Source organism: Manis pentadactyla, chromosome 12 (assembly GCF_030020395.1).
Source record: "Manis pentadactyla isolate mManPen7 chromosome 12, mManPen7.hap1, whole genome shotgun sequence".
Taxonomy (NCBI): domain Eukaryota; kingdom Metazoa; phylum Chordata; class Mammalia; order Pholidota; family Manidae; genus Manis; species Manis pentadactyla.
The window spans coordinates 19,651,001-19,667,812 of NC_080030.1; the positions used below are offsets into that span (position 1 = coordinate 19,651,001).

Genomic DNA, 16,812 nt, shown 5'->3' on the forward strand with positions numbered 1-16,812 from the left:
AGAAAAACAATTGACAGTGTTGATGGGATCTATTTCAATGTATAGGAATCTATTGCAATCAGATTTATAAAGTACAAGAGGTATATAGTTTGGGAGAGTGACTCCCTTTGTCTCCAAGTTTAACCAAGAACAGACCACCTCTTCCTTTGATTGTCTGACACCATCTCTAATCACCATCTCTCTAATTACTCACTCACACACTGGCTTCCTTTTTTAGGCTTGAACAGCTGAAAGTAGCACAGTCCTCAAAACCTCTGCAGTGGCCATTCCCTCCACCAGGCACCTGCCTCCCCATGTACACGTGCTCCTGGACCCTCAAACTGAAGTCTCTGTTCCGAACAATTACAAAATAACACTTCTTTCCACTCTCTCCTCTATACCTATTTTTGTTTTCTTCATAGCACTTGTCCCATATGAAATATTATATACAATTTCATTTGCTTATATTTTTCACCATCATCTGTCTTATAGAGGCTTTTGTTTGTCAGCACCCTGTACTCAAGGCTTAGAAGGTGACTGGAACATGTGTGACACTCAATACATCTTCAAATGCATGAAAGATATTCTCAATCAATCCGTAGAAACCATGACATAGAGGGGAAAATGCCGAGAATGGGATAAATTTGCCTAATCGGAGATGAAATAGGGGATCTCTGAAAGGGCACAGATCCATATACAAAATACTGAAATTAATTTATAGGCTACAGAATGTAAATTGTAGCAGTCCAACAGTGTGAGTAATACCATTTGTGTGAAAATAAATGATGTCTTTCTCTTCCTCTTTTCTGGTAGTCAATCCAACTATAAGGAACCAGGAAATGATACATGGATTTCAGGATTTCTTCTTCTGGGATTGTCAGAGAAACCAGAACAGCAGCCCCTCCTTCATGGGCTATTCCTCTCCATGCACCTGATCACTGTGTTTGGAAACCTGCTCATCATCCTGTCCTTAAGCTCAGACTACTACCTGCACACACCCAAGTACTTCCTCCTCTCCAGACTGTCCTTTGTGGACATCTGCTTCACCTCCACCACCATCTCAAAGATACTGTGGAATATCCAGACTCAGAGCAACATCATAACCTATGCAAGTTGCATCACCCAGATGTGCTTTTTCATTATCTTTTCAGGGTTGGACATCCATCTCCTGGCTGTGACGCCCTATGACTGGTAAGTGGCCATCTGCCATCCTTTGAACTACATGCTCATCATGAACTCGCAGCTCTGTGGACTCTTGCTTCTGATGTCCTGGATCACAAGTGTCCTTCTTTCTGTGTTAGAAACCTCAGTGGTGTTGCACCTTTCCATCTCTACCGATGTAGAAACCCCCCACTTTTTCTGTCAACTCAATCAGGTGGTCCAACTTGCCTGTTCTGACACTTTCTTTAATAATCTGGTGATGTATTTTGTGGCTATGTTGCTGGCTGGTGGTCCCCTGTCAGGTATTCTTTACTCCTACTCTAATATAGTGTCATCCGTATGGGGAATCTCATCAACTCAGGGCAAATACAAAGTATTATCCACCTGTGCATCTCACCTCTCTGGTGTCTCCTTATATTTTTTGTACAAGCCTAGGTGTGTATCTTAGCTCTGCTGCTACTCAGAGCTCACACTCAAGTGCAACAGCCTCAGTGAGGTACACCGCGATCACACCCATGTTGAACCCCGTCATCTACAGTCTGAGGAACAAAGACACAAAGGGGCTCTGAAAGGATTTGTTAGGATGGCAGGAATGAAAGGGACAACTGTGCTGGGCTGAGGCCATAACCATGATTGCCGGGGTCCCAGCCTCCCAGACTGAAATTAGAATGTTTGAATCAGATTGCAAAAGTAGAACTTGCTCCTTCTGTTTAAGTCCTTGAATTTCCTTTTGTTTGAATTTATTTCCTCTATGCAACTTAAGTAACCACTTTATCACTCTTTCTGATCCATCTGTTACAAACACCGTTTTTCCCTTTGTGGCTTTTCCTACTTTCATAAAGGTTTTCACAAATCAGAAAAATTTGGAAATTGCTCTATATTTCATGGGTAAGATGGATTTCTTAAGAATAATATCTTCTACAATGATATATGTCATTTAAGGAATATTATCTTGTCTTATGGATGGAATAGTTGGATCACATTGCTCAAACAGAGTAAACTACACTTGGCCACTGATTCCATTAGCATAATCCATTCCAGAGGAAAATCTGAAAGCGAAGTTTTTAACTCTGTGCCCATCATTCCCTCTACACCAATACCTTTACTGCTTTTGCTGATAATGTGGATTTTATCATTGTTTCACTTAAGTGTCAGCCTATTGATAGTGATGCTTTGGGCTAGGAACTCCTGGGACTCTTGTCCTGTCCCTTCTTGCTACTCAGTCTGAAGACAAAGTTGCTGGACCTGCCCTCATGATTCTTATCATAATTGCAACAACTATCAGGTAACTTTGGAAAAACTAGGGTTCTCACTCACAGATACATAAGGGTCTGCCGTGCACCCATGGGCCACACAGGGAGGACTTGGGTACAGAGACAGAGAGCATGGACCAAGTTTGGGGATCTGCCTCTATTAGGGTCCAGGGACAGGAGGCTAGGATTTCAGGGATTTATTCTTTGCTGGCACATTTAAAACATTAGAGTGGGAATTAGAGCAAGGGGAAGAGAAGGGCTGGGTCACTCAGACAGTCTGTTATATAGGTAACTCAGGGCTTCCTGAAAGGGAAACTTTAAGGTGAGGTCAGTCTGGGCACTATTCGCTAAATGTGTATAACAGCTGGAAATTGTCTCTTTGAGGTATAAGTCTTTGCAGCATATGCCTTGGGTATCAAAGGCTTAATGCCCAACACATTATAATAAAAATACTTAATGTCAGGGACTTACAGTACAAATACACTGTGTTTTATACATGGTCTTCTGGTTTTATTCTCTTATTTAAATCAGTGCCCAGTGCCCAAAATATCTACCACAGTCACCAGCAAACACTGACTAACAAATAATGTATCCTAGTAGGTTAATGAATGTAGATTTGAATAAATAGATTAATCTAATATGGCCTTAGAGTCAGAGATGGCCTTTAATATGAGGAAATATTTTAATCAGTCATTTTATTATTATGCAAAATATTTTTCATGCTGTGCTTCTATTCAGTGAGGTATGGAAGATTGGTATCCATGTGACAGGGACTTTGCATTGGGGTGAGTAAGTGCTTGGTGTATTTTATCTCTCTAATCATTTGTCTTCGGGTTCCTACCTGAAAATTCAACTGCTGCTTACAATTAGGATTCCTCTATTTCTCTAAACAAAATAACTTCCCTTTTTAAATTTTGTCATAACACCCAAAGAGATAGTGAATGAGCAATATCAAGGTCCTCAGTCCTTTATCTCCCACATGCTAAGAAATATCTGTTTCATGACAGATGACTCACAAAAAAGCTTACATTCTTTTCCTTCTGTGTGATTTGCAGTTACTAATACTTCTTCATAAGCATGCATGTCCTTCCCACCTCTTCAAGTTTCCATGGAATGAAACCTCAGTATGGTCACTTGTTCAAGTTATTCAAAATAAATTTGAATGAGAAGGTAACCTTGAATGCTGACCCTGAATATCAGACATATACCAGGAATAAAAAGGGCTGATGATTTTAATTGCCATCAGGGCTCTTCACTTTGATTACTGTATCAGTTAGCTACGGCTGTATAACAAGTTATCCTAAATCAAATCATTTATTATAATTCCTTTGATGTCCAGTGTAATTACATGATGGGGAGTTGTTCTGATTCCCACTTGGATACTCATGGGTCTGCAGTTATCTCTGAGTCTCTTCACTGTGTTTCTAAGGCTAGTTCATGATGTTGTGAGAGGCTGTAGCACAACTCTGTCTTTAACCAATTTACATCAGTGATTTCTACTTAAATATGTAGGTTAACCTTTTTGTTTAAAAAATGAGTTTATCAGGGGGTGGAGCCAAGATGGCAGACTGAGTAGAGCAGCGGAAGTCTCCTCCCAAAACCATATATATTTTTGAAAATAAAACAAATATAACTATTCCTAAAGAGAGACCAGAAGACACAGGACAACAGCCAGACTACATCCACACATGCGAGAACCCAGCGCCTGGTGAAGGGGGTAAGTTACAAGCCGAGGCCCGGCGGGACCTGAGCACCCCACACCCCAGGTCCTGGCAGGAGGAGAGGAATTGGAGTGGGGAGGAAGAGGGAGCCCAGGACTCCTAAACACCCAGCTCAAGCCATCCGGACCAGAGCGCAGCCACAGTGTGTGCGTGGGGTGCTGGAAACTAGGGAAACTGGACAGTAAGACCTGTGAGCGGGTCCCTGCAGCCGGCGCCCCTGGGACAAAGAAAAGCGAATGCTTTTTGAAAGTCTTAAAAGGACAGGGACCCCACAGCTGGACGGAAGTGCAGAGGACATTTAGCCCAGCAGCTGGGAATACCAGGGAACACTGGGTGCCCTAAACACATGGGCAGCAGAGCAGTTTGGAGGCCCCTCACAGTGATAAACAGCCTCCCGCCTGTCTCCACTCCAACGTGGCTCTGCCATATTGGAGCAGCAGGCCGAAGCTGGCCATGCCCATAGCAACAGCAGAGCTTAACTCCACAGCAACTGCAAAACTTAACTCCACAGCAGCCAGGCAAGAATCAGAGGCCCTGACTGCATGCAGCTGCCCAGCACAAGCCGCTAAAGGTTGCTGTTCTCCCAGGAGAGGAAGGCCACAAACCAGCAAGAACAGACATTCTCCCAGCCGACAGTGCCAGCCCTGCACAACTACCTCTATCGCCATGAAAAGGCAAAAGAATTTGATACAGACCAAAATCACAGAGTCAATCCCTGAGAAGGAGATAGACCTAACCAGTCTTCCTGAAAAATAATTCAAAATAAAGGTCATAACCATGTTGATGGAGCTGCAGAGAAATAAACAAGAGCTAAGGGATGATGTCCGCAGGGAGATTACAGAAATGAAACAATCTCTGGAAGGATTTATAAGCAGAATGGATAAGTTGCAAGAGGCCATTGATGGAATAGAAACCAGAGAACAGCAATGCTTAGAAGCTGACACATAGAGAGATAAAAGGATCTCAAGTAATGAAACAATATTAGGAGAACTGTGCAAAGAATCCAAAAGGAACAATATCTGAATTATAGAGGTACCAGAAGAAGAAGAGAGAAAAAGGGATAGAAAGTGTCTTTGAAAAAATAATTGCTGAAAACATCCCCAAACTTGGGGATATAATGGATAAGACCACGGAAGTACACAGAACTCCCAATTGAAGGGACCCAAGGAGGACAACACCAAGACACATAATAATTAAAATGGCAAAGATCAAGGACAAGGACAGAGTTTTACAGGCAGCTAGAGAGAGGAAAAAGGTCACCTACAAAGGACAACCCATCAGGTTATCATCAGACTTCTCAACAGAAACCTTACAGGCCAGAAGGGAATGGCATGATATATTTAATAAATGAAACAGAAGGGCCTTGAACCAAGGATACTGAATCCAGCACGATTATCATTTAAATATGAAGGAGGGATTAAACAATTCCCAGACAAGCAAAAGTTGAGGGAATTTGCCTCACAGAAACCACCTCTACAGGGTATTTTAGAGGGACTGTTCTAGATGGGAGCACTCCTACGACTAAACAGATGTCACCAGAGAAAATAAAATCACAGCAAAGAAAGCAAACCAACCAAATACTAACCAAATGCAATAAATAAAATCAACTACCCACTAAAAGCAGTTAAAGGAAACATGAAAGAGCACAGAATAAACCAACCAACATATAAAGAATGGAGGAGGAGGAATAAGAAGGGAGAGAAGAAAAGAATCTCCAGACAGTGTATATGACAGCTCAATACGAGAGCTAAGTTAGGTAGTAAGATACTAAAGAAGCTAACCTTGAACCTTTGGGAACCACGAATCTAAAGCCTGCAATGGCAATAAGTACATATCTTTCAATAGTCACCCTAAATGTTAATGGGCTGAATGCACCAATCAAAAGACACAGAGTAATAGAATGGATAAAAAAGCAAGGCCCATCTATATGCTGCTTACAAGAAATTCACCTCAAACCCAAAGACATTCACAGACTAAAAGTCAAGGGATGGAAAAACATATTTCAAGCAAACAACAGAGAGAAGAAAGCAGGGGTTGCAGTACCAGTATCAGACAAAATAGACTTCAAAACAAAGAAAGTAACAAGAAATAAAGAAGGACATTACATAATGATCAAGGGCTCAGTCCACCAAGAGGATATAACCAGCATATGTGAAACAAATACTAACAAAACTAAAGGAGGAAATAGAATGCAATGCATTCATTTTAGGATACTTCAACACACCACTCACCCCAATGGATAGATTCACTGGACAGAAAATACATAAGGACACTGAGGCACTGAACAACACACTGGAACAGATGGACCTAATAGACATCTACAGAAATACATATCCAAAAGTAACAGAATACACATTCTTCTCAAGTGCACATGGAACATTCTCCAGAATAGACCACATACTATGTCATAAAAAGAGCCTCAGTAAATTCCAAAATATTGAAATTCTACCAACCAACTTTTCAGACCACAAAGGCATAAAATTAGGAATAAATTGTACAAAGAAAGCAAAAAGGCTCACAAACACATGGAGGCCTAACAACATGCTCCTAAATAATCAATGGATCAACGGACAAATTAAAATAGAGATCAAGGAATATATGGAAACAAATGACAACAACAACACAAAGCCCCAACTTCTGTGGGACGCTGCGAAAGCAGTCTTAAGAGGAAAGTATACACCAATCCAGGCACACTTAAAGAAGGAAGAACAATCCCAAATGAATAGTCTAACATCACAATTATCGAAACTGGAAAAAGAAGAACAAATGAGGCCTAAAGTCAGCAGCAGGAGGGACATAATAAATATCACAGAAGAAATAAACAAAATTAAGAAGAATAAAACAATAGAAAAAAATCAATGAAACCAAGAGCTGGTTCTTCGAGAAAATAAACAAAATAGATAAGCCTCTAGCCAAACTTATTAAGAGAAAAAGAGAATCAACACACATCAACAGAATCAGAAATGAGAATGGAGAAATCATGACAGATTACACAGAAATACAAAGATTTATTAAAGACTATTATGAAAACCTGCATGCTAACAAGCTGGAAAACCTAGAAGAAATGGACAACTTCCTAGAAAAATACAACCTTCCAAGACTGACCAAGGAAGAAACACAAAAGTTAAACAAACCAATTACGAGCAAAGAAATTGAAGCGGTAATCAAAAAACTACCCAGGAACAAAACTCCCAGGCTGGACGGATTTACCTCAGAATTTTATCAGACATACAGAGAAGACATAATACCCATTCTCCTTAAAGTTTTCCAAAAAATAGAAGAGGAGGGAATACTCCCAAACTCATTCTATGAAGCCAACATCACCCTAATACCAAAACTAGGAAAAGACCCCACCAAAAAAGAAAATTACAGACCAATATCCCTGATGAATGTAGATGCAAAAATACTCAATAAAATATTAGCAAAGCTAATTCAAAAATATATCAAAAGGATCATACACCATGACCAAGTGGGATTCATCCCAGGGATGCAAGGATGGTACAACATTCGAAAATCCATCAACATCATCCACCACATAAACAAAAAGAAAGACAAAAACCACATGATCATCTCCATAGATGCTGAAAAAGCATTTGACAAAATTCAACATCCATTCATGATAAAAACTCTCAGCAAAATGGGTATAGAGGGCAAGTACCTCAACATAATAAAGGCCACATATGATAAACCCACAGCCAACATCATACTGAACAGTGAGAAGCTGAAAGCATTTCCTCTGAGATCGGGAACAAGACAGGGATGCCCACTCTCCCCACTGTTATTTAACATAGTACTGGAGGTTCTAGCCACGGCAATTAGACAAAACAAAGAAAGACAAGGAATCCAGGTTGGTAAGGAAGAAGTTAAACAGTCCTATTTGAAGATGACATGATATTGTACATAAAATACCCTAAAGACTCCACTCCAAAACTACTAGAACTGATATCGGAATACAGTAAAGTTGCAGGATACAAAATTAACACACAGAAATCTGTGGCTTTCCGATACACTAACAATGAACCAATAGAAAGAGAAATCAGGAAAACAATTCCATTCACAATTGCATCAAAAAGAATAAAATACCTAGGAATAAACCTAACCAAAGAAGTGAAAGACCTATACCCTGAAAACTACAAGTCACTTTTAAGAGAAATTAAAGGGGACACTAACAAATGGAAACTCATCCCATGCTCTTGGCTAGGAAGAATTAATATCGTCAAAATGGCCATCCTTCCCAAAGCAATATACAGATTTGATGCAGTCCCTATCAAATTACCAACTATATTCTTCAACGAACTGGAACAAATAATTCGAAAATTCATATGGAAACACCAAAGACCCCGAATAGCCAAAGCAATCCTGAGAAAGAAGAATAAGGTGGTGGGGATCTCACTCCCCAACTTCAAGCTCTACTACAAAGTCATAGTAATCAAGACAATTTGGTACTGGCACAAGAACAGAGCCACAGACCAGTGGAACAGATTAGAGACTCCAGACATTAACCCAAACATATATGGTCAATTAATATTCGATAAAGGAGCCATGGACATACAATGGGGAAATGACAGTCTCTTCAACAGATGGTGCTGGCAAAACTGGACAGCGACATGTTAGAGAATGAAACTGGATCACTGTCTAACCCCATACACAAAAAAAGTAAATTCAAAATGGATCAAAGACCTGAATGTAAGTCATGAAACCATAAAACTCTTAGAAAAAACATAGGCAAAAATCTCTTGGACATAAACATGAGTGACTTCTTCATGAATATATCTCCCCGGGAAAGGAAAACAAAAGCAAAAATGAACCAGTGGGACTATATCAAGCTGAAAAGCTTCTGTATAGCAAAGGACACCATCAATAGAACAAAAAGGAACCCTACAGTATGGGAGAATATATTCATAAATGACAGATCCGATAAAGGCTTGACATCCAAAATATATAAAGAGCTCATGCACCTCAACAAACAAAAAGCAAATAATCCAATAAAAAAAATGGGCAGAGGAGCTTAACAGACAGTTCTCCAAAGGAGAAATTCAGATGTCCAACAGACACATGAAAAGATGCTCCACATCGCTAGTTATCAGAGAAATTCAAATTAAAACCACAATTAGATATCACCTCACACCAGTAAGGATGGCTACCATCCAAAAGACAAACAACAACAAATGTTGGCGAGGTTGTGGAGAAAGGGGAACCCTCCTACACTGCTGGTGGGAATGTAAATTAGTTCAACCATTGTGGAAAGAAGTATGGAGGTTCCTCAAAATGCTCAATATAGACTTACCATTTGACCCAGGAATTTCACTTCTAGGAATTTACCCTAAGGATGCAGCACTCCAGTTTGAAAAAGACAGATGCACCCCTATGTTTACCACAGCACTATTTACAATAGCCAAGAAATGGAAGCAACCTAAGTGTCCATCAGTAGATGAATGGATAAAGAAGATGTGGTATATTTTTCCAGATAATGGAATTCCAGATAATGGAATATTATTCAGACATAAGAAGAAAACAAATCCTACCATTTGCAACAACATGGATGGAGCTAGAGGGTATTATGCTCAGTGAAATAAGCCAGGTGGAGAAAGACAAATACCAAATGATTTCACTCATCTGTGGAGGATAAGAACAAAAGAAAACCTGAAGGAACAAAACAGCAGCAGAATCACAGAACCCAAGAATGGACTAACAGTTACCAAAGGGATAGAGACTGGGGAGAATGGGAGGGTAGGGAGGGATAAGGGTGGGGAAGAAGAAAGGGGGCATTATGATTAGCATGTATAATGTGGGGGTTGGGGGAAAGGGGAGCGCTTTGCAACACAGAGAAGACAAGTAGTGATTCTACAACATCTTACTATGCTGATGGACAGTGACTGTAATGGGGTTTGGGGGGGGGACTTGGTGTAGGGGAGAGCCTAGTAAACATAATGTTCTTCATGTAATTGTAGATTAATAATAAAAAATTAAAAAAAAAGAAATAACAATGAATTACAATCATAACACAAAGGATGTGTTTTTTGGATTTCTGTGTGATTTTTAATGTATTTTTTATGGAAGAATAGTAGATCTACAGTATCATATTGGTTTCACGTAAACAACACATTGATTTGACAGTTATCTGCATTATTACATGCTCACCCCAACCAGTGTAGTCACTGCCAACACAGAAAGATGTTACAGGACTATTGACTATATTCTCTATGCTGCACTTCATCCCTGTGACTAATTTATATGACGATTGCGATTTTGTGCCTTCTAAGGATACATTAATTTACAGATCTTGTAATCGATATTATCTGAATATTTTGCTTGAATAAGCATTTGACTGTTTTATGGACTAGAAATTTCTATAAGCAAATTCCTTTGTAAGTATATTATATAGCTAACTATGTCCTCTAAGACCCCAAAACCCTATCAGCCTCAATAAGCTGGCTGGGAATATCAGTCAGGGATTCGCTTTCCCCTAATGGAAAAATAATTAAAGAAACTTCAAATGCAAGCATTAATGGTTCTCACATATCACAGAGTCTGAATCCGGGTAGTCTGGGGCAGGAGTAGCTGCTCAATAGCACTGTCGCTGAGAACCACTCTGTCTTCTTTTCCCCATCCCCAGCATGCTTGCTTTCATCCTTAAGCTTGTGGCCTCTTATCACAAAATGGCTGCTGCACCTCCAGACCTCATACCCACGTTTTTGGCAGAAATACAAAAGAAGAAGGAAAAAGAAAGGGGACACATCCAAGCTGGGAAAGCAAATCTTTTCAGAAACCCTTAAAAAAAAAGGACTTTTTTTTTTAACAAAACAAAACATTTGTATTTGGTCCATCAGAGCTTGAGTCTGGAACCTACCCATGGAGAATCAATCTACAGGGATGGGGACTGATCATTGTTAAAAGGGTCTTTGTGTCAGAAGAGCTGGCCATATTTACAAGGTTTAATGTAGTCAGCACTCAGAGTAAAAGGAAGAAATAAAAAGGAGGGCCAAAGGGAAGTGGGTAGCATTCCTGGTGTTTCTCTAAGGTAAAAATCCCTGCACACCCCACTGGGAGTGAGGGGTGATGGACAGAACTGCACTGCATGGCTGTTCCTAACCACAGAGAATTCTGAGACAGCAAGCATCGTTAGCTGGGTATATTGCTGCCGTGAACATAACTAGGGTTTGGTAGTTTTAAACAAAGGACTGGGTGGGCTAAGCAGAGGAATGGGACTGAATGCTGGGCAGGCACCTGACATTTCTTCCAGGCTGGGGCTCAGGATGAGATACTGAATCTTTCAGGGCCTTAGTTTCTGCAGTGATAAAATGGCATTATATTAGATACACAAGTCCCCAAGTTTTCCACCTGAGATGCCCTAACAGTAGATGGTAGCCAGCTCCATACCCCACTCCCATTTCAGAGATAAAGCCCACAGATAGAGGCCCCCAGAATTTTCCTATATTTAATCTTGGCATACATGAATTTTTCATTCTAGGCCATAATATACTGGGTTTCATAAAAACTAATTGTTTTGAAGTCTACAAGTAAAATTGTTAGGTGTTGTCCTGTGGCTTTGCACAACCCCTCCCACCTTGGGGCATGTGCACCCCAATTTGAGAAACTCTTAAATCCAGTGTTATGACACGACCAGATTTTCTGGCCTCCACCATGGAAGGGTTTGCCACGACAAGCTTCGGGGAGATCAGAGCGCGGCAGGGGAGCATGGCTGGCTGGTCCTGCCGAGGTCTGAACGCGGGCTTCCGGTGAGAATGGCGAGTGGTCTGTGTGGGCACGTGTGCCGACGCCCTGCAGCTGTCCTCTGCGTCCTAGGACTCAGATCACTTTGGCCGATGCTCTCGTGGTTGCGGACTTCTTGGTGCAACAATGCAAATAGTGATGGCCCTGTTCCCCAGTGATGTGGGAGAAGCGAGGCGGTCAGGGCGCCTTCTGCTGCCCTGCACACTCCACAGCAGGACCGGAGAAGCAGGCTGCTCAGCGGTCCTCAGGCCCAGTGCCGGGCAAGCAAACCGGAAGCAGCAGCTTCTGCTTGCTTGGCCGATTCTCCGTCGCTCCTTCCCTTTTATCCACACATCCAGGATGAACAGCACAGAGCCATCTGAGGGCAGGTGGAGAATGGGCCCCTCCTCAACTGCACCCCTCCTTACCGGGGGGACTCAAGTGACACTCATCCAAACCTGTCATCTTTCCCCAGGGTTAAGAGTTTTTGTAGTCCATGTGCAAAGTGAACAATTTTTGTGTGTGTGCACTGGTGGTGAGAAACCATTGATTTCAAGAAGACACGAATCGAATAGGTAGATAATGTTCCTCTAAACAGTGTTACACAGAACGTTCTGGAGCTGCTAAGCAGACAGTGGAGTGGGTGGGAGGTAGCCAAAGACAGGCGCAGCATTCTGTGGAACAGAATACCATGGTGCAGAAGACTCGGAAGTCCTTGCAAAGGAGACCTCTTTAGCTCACTAAGTCCAGGATTTCCTGAGCACGTGAATGCCAAACTCCTTTACATGGCCCGCCTGTTAACCACAGAAGGCACGCGTTTCCATGGAACCCGGGTCTGGCTAGACGTCGGTGGCCGTCAATCCATAGCTGGCAGCGTAGCGCACGCCCCCGCAAAGCCTGTGCTGTCTGGACGGAAAGGAGAGGCCCGGGGTGCCTGTTCTATTCTCAGCCGATGCTCTGCTCCATGTGGCCTTGGATAAACTAGTTCTCATTCTTCCCAATCTGCAAAGTGAGGATGGCAATACTCACCTTAAAAGGGCATTTTGGAAGTCAATTGTAAGTTAAGAAGGACACGCTCATCGTTACTCAGAAGGACACGTGGCATTTTGGTAGGGAAACGTCTCATTTCCTTTAACCCTGTGTTCTGGCTTGGATCTGGACCAAAACGAAGGATGTCAAAATGTATACACATTTTATTTCAAATTATGTAAATTACATGACTGAAAATTAAATGTGTGATCAGAAGAGGAAGAGGGAAAAGTGAAGAAAAGGGAATATGAAACGAATAAAATGAAAAATGCTGCTGTGGCGCGGAGGCTGCAGGGTGAGCCGGGGCAGCGCTTCCCAGGGGCTGAGGCTCAGGGACCCTCAGCGTGTCGGGAACACGCCCCCTGCATGGCCAGCTCCCCCTTCCCCACCACACCGGACTAAATCTGGGTGGGTTTTAGTGCCTCTTTTTTAATTGAAGTATAGTTGATATACGATATTATATTGGTTTCAAGTATGCAACACTGTGATTCAACAGGTATCTACGTTATTAAATGTAGTTATTGTCTGTCAATAGAGAAAGATGTTACAGGACCATTGAACTATATTCTCTATGCTGTACTTTTATCCCCGTGACTAATTTATATTACGGTTAAGATTTTTGTTCCTCTTTACCCCTTTCTCCTATTTCACCCACTCACCTGAGTCCTCCTTCCCCATGGTAACCACCAGTGACTTCTCAGTGTTAGGAGTCTACTGCTGTTTTGTATATTTTGTTTTGTTTTAAGATTCCACATTTAAGTGAAATCATATGGCTTTTATCTTTCTCTGTCTTATTTCACTTAGCATAATACCCCCTAGGTCCATTCATGTTGTCACAAATGGTAAGATTTCTTTCTTTTTATGGCTGAATAGTATTCCGTTGTGTATATGTACCACTTCTTCTTTATCCATTCGTCTACTGATGGACACTTAGGTTGCTTCTGTGTCTTGGCTATTGTAATTAATGCAGGAATAAACATAGGGGTGCCTATATCTTCTCAAATCGAGATTTTGTTTTCTTTGAGTAAATTCCTGGAAGTGGAGTTACTGGGTCATATGGTATTACTTTTTTTAGTTTTTTGAGAAATTCCATACTACTTCCCACAGTGGCTGCACCAGTTTACATCCCCACCGACAGTACATGAGGGTTCCCATTTCTCCACATCCTCACCAACACTTGTTATTTCTCATCTTTTGGATACTGGTCATTCTAACAGGTGTGAGGTGATATCTCATTGTGGTTTTGATTTGGTTGGTGATGTGTTAGCCCCTTTTCATGTGCCTGTTGGTCATCTGTGTGTCTTCTTTGGAAAAATGTGTATCCAGGTACTCTGCCCATTTTTAATTGGGGTATTTGTTTTTATGGTATGGTCATATGAGTTTTTATATATTTTGGATGTTAGTGCCTTATCAGATATGTCATTTGTGAGTATATTCTCCAATATCGTAGGTTGCCTTTTTGTTTTGTTAATGGTGTCTTTTGCTGTACAGAAGCCTTTTAATTTGATGTATACCCACTGGTTTATTTTTCCTTTTGTTTTCCTTAGCTAGGGAGATGTATACAGAAAACAATTTCTCATGCTTATGTTCATGAGATTTTTGCCTGTGTTTTCCTCTAAGAGTTTTACGGTTTCATGTCTTTACGTTTAGGTCTTCAATTCATTTTGAGTTTACCTTTGTGAATGGTGTTAGACAGTAATCCAGTTTCTCTTGAATATAGCTGTCTAACTTTCCCAACACCACTTATTGAAGAGATTCTTTTCCCCATTGTATATTCTTATCTCCTTCATCATATATTAATTGACCATATGCATAGGTTCATATCTGGGCTCTCTATTCTGATCCACTAGTCTATGTGTCTGTTCTTGTGCCAATACACACTGTTTTTATCACTGTAGCTCTTAATACCTTTTTTCAGGAAAAAAATGAGCTGAAGATAATATCAATACCTCTCTTATTATCTCAATCAAGATTTCCTCCATATAATCTGATCTAATCAGACTGGATGAAGGACATTGTCAAATCTCCAACACAGTGCCTGGCAGCGAAGTGCTAAGAAATGCATCACTGTAAATCCACCTAATTCTGGGTGGGGAAAACAGGAAGTCCCTAAAGGTAAAGGAAAGCAAATGCAGAATGCACAGACAGCAAGGAGGTGATGCTGAGGAGGGGCTGCTGCCAGGAACCCCTTTTCCTTTTACTTGTTGGGGGAGATGGGAGGAAAGAAGAAGCTGTATTTCATTAAATTGGAGATAACCACATTTGCCTCTGGGCCATTTCAAATCCTTCTAAAAGGAAAACGTCAGGGATGATAAGAAACAAAGTAATAATAATAATAACTAATAAACAAAACGAACAAAGGAGACAGATGGAAGGGCGTGGGATTCCAGATCAGAAATCTGGGTTCCAACTCGGATGATGGCAGCTAACCCTTCATGTGCCTTGGACTCCTGAGCAGCCCTGTGTCGGTGCTGCCACCTCCCTCCTCCTGTGAGGGGTGGTTGTGTGTGTGTTGGGGTCAGGTCATAGACAGACGTCCACCTAACCTCTCCACTGACACTGAATCACACGATTCAGAATCTTCAGGCACCTTTTCCTGAGTCTCATGCTGACCACAGGGCTTGGCATCAAGCTGCTGCTCAGGGAACACAAGCCTCAGGCTGCCTCGACTGTACCTGTCTAGTCTACTCCTCCTGCTCGCAGGTTGGGGTGGGGGCAGCAGGGCCCTGGAAGCTTGCTGGGCCTGCCCCCCTTCGTCAGGAGAGTGTCTGGCTCTCCAGACCGAGGGCTGAGAACCGTCCTCTCCAGCCAGCTGGGGACAGCCACGCCCACATCAGCAGCAGCCAGGCAGCCAGGGTTTAAGCTCCCAGCCTCCGACAGCTGCGGCGCCAAGAAGCCATCACTTTTTGCCATTCAGGCATCACAGTTGCACCTACATTTAAATTACTACGTTATAACCAACTTGCATCACCTCGTTATGACTTAAAGCCTACCAGCTTCAACTACTTAAAAAGACAATCTGGTGAGCTGAGGGAGAAAGTCTTGTCACGTGGTTCTCTGTTGTGTGATGAGCCCAAATTTATGCTCTCTCAGCGATGCCTACGGTCACCCAAGAGTCTGTGCTGCCCCCAAATCCCGAGCAGTACTTGCCAGACATTTAGGTTCCTAACAGGTGGGTACACACGAGGGAAAGGTGAGGAGGCCTCTTAACCAGCAAGCATTTCCTCACCTGCTGTTTCCTCACCCAGCTTAGCGCACACCCAGCACCATCTCAGTGGGGGTCCTGGGATGTGGGTCTTTCTCTCAAAGGGGCTTCCAGACTAGTTCAAGAGACAAAAACAAAACACCCAAGGATGTACGTAAACTGAGCAATTGCATGGCAAGGACAATAAATATAAGTAAAAGCTGAAAGCATTAAAAACAATGCTTCATAAAGATGTGAGAGGCAAGTGCCCAAATATCTACATTCCAACTCATGTCTACTTGGCAAATGGGAAGTAGAAGTTCAAGGTCAAACGAAAGGTCACACGGACAGGATTCAGATCCAGATCTTCCAGCTCAAACATCTCGATCCTTCCCACAATACCATACTTACAGACATGTTAGAAACAAAAGAGTCGCACTTCCTTCTGTGTGGGAGGGGGAGCAAAGGAGGTTCAGCCTTCTCTGACGGGATAGTTGGGTTTAGGGACTCCATATTTACTGGCCAAAAGTGGGCAAAGCTGGATTTGCTCTTACGTGAGCCCGTATCTTTATCCACTGGGCTAACTGCATGGTCCCTGCCCCTTCGTCTCCTTCACCTCACCCTTGGGGACGTCCTAACGAAGCAGCCCGGTGCCACTCCAGCCCTCTGCAATTCCATCTCCCAGAGGAAACATCCGTGGGCAGAGAAGTCCAGGCTCCACCCGGCTGACAGCCATAGTTCCGCTTTCTCCCTCCGTCCTCACTGCTGGTCT

The 16,812-nt window shown here is 42.2% G+C and overlaps 1 pseudogene; it reads left to right on the plus strand.

Annotated features, from left to right (window-relative positions):
* The first annotated feature begins 904 nt into the window (after positions 1-904).
* LOC130679753 (olfactory receptor 7A10-like) lies at positions 905-1,709 on the plus strand (annotated as a pseudogene).
* The last annotated feature ends 15,103 nt before the right edge of the window (positions 1,710-16,812 follow it).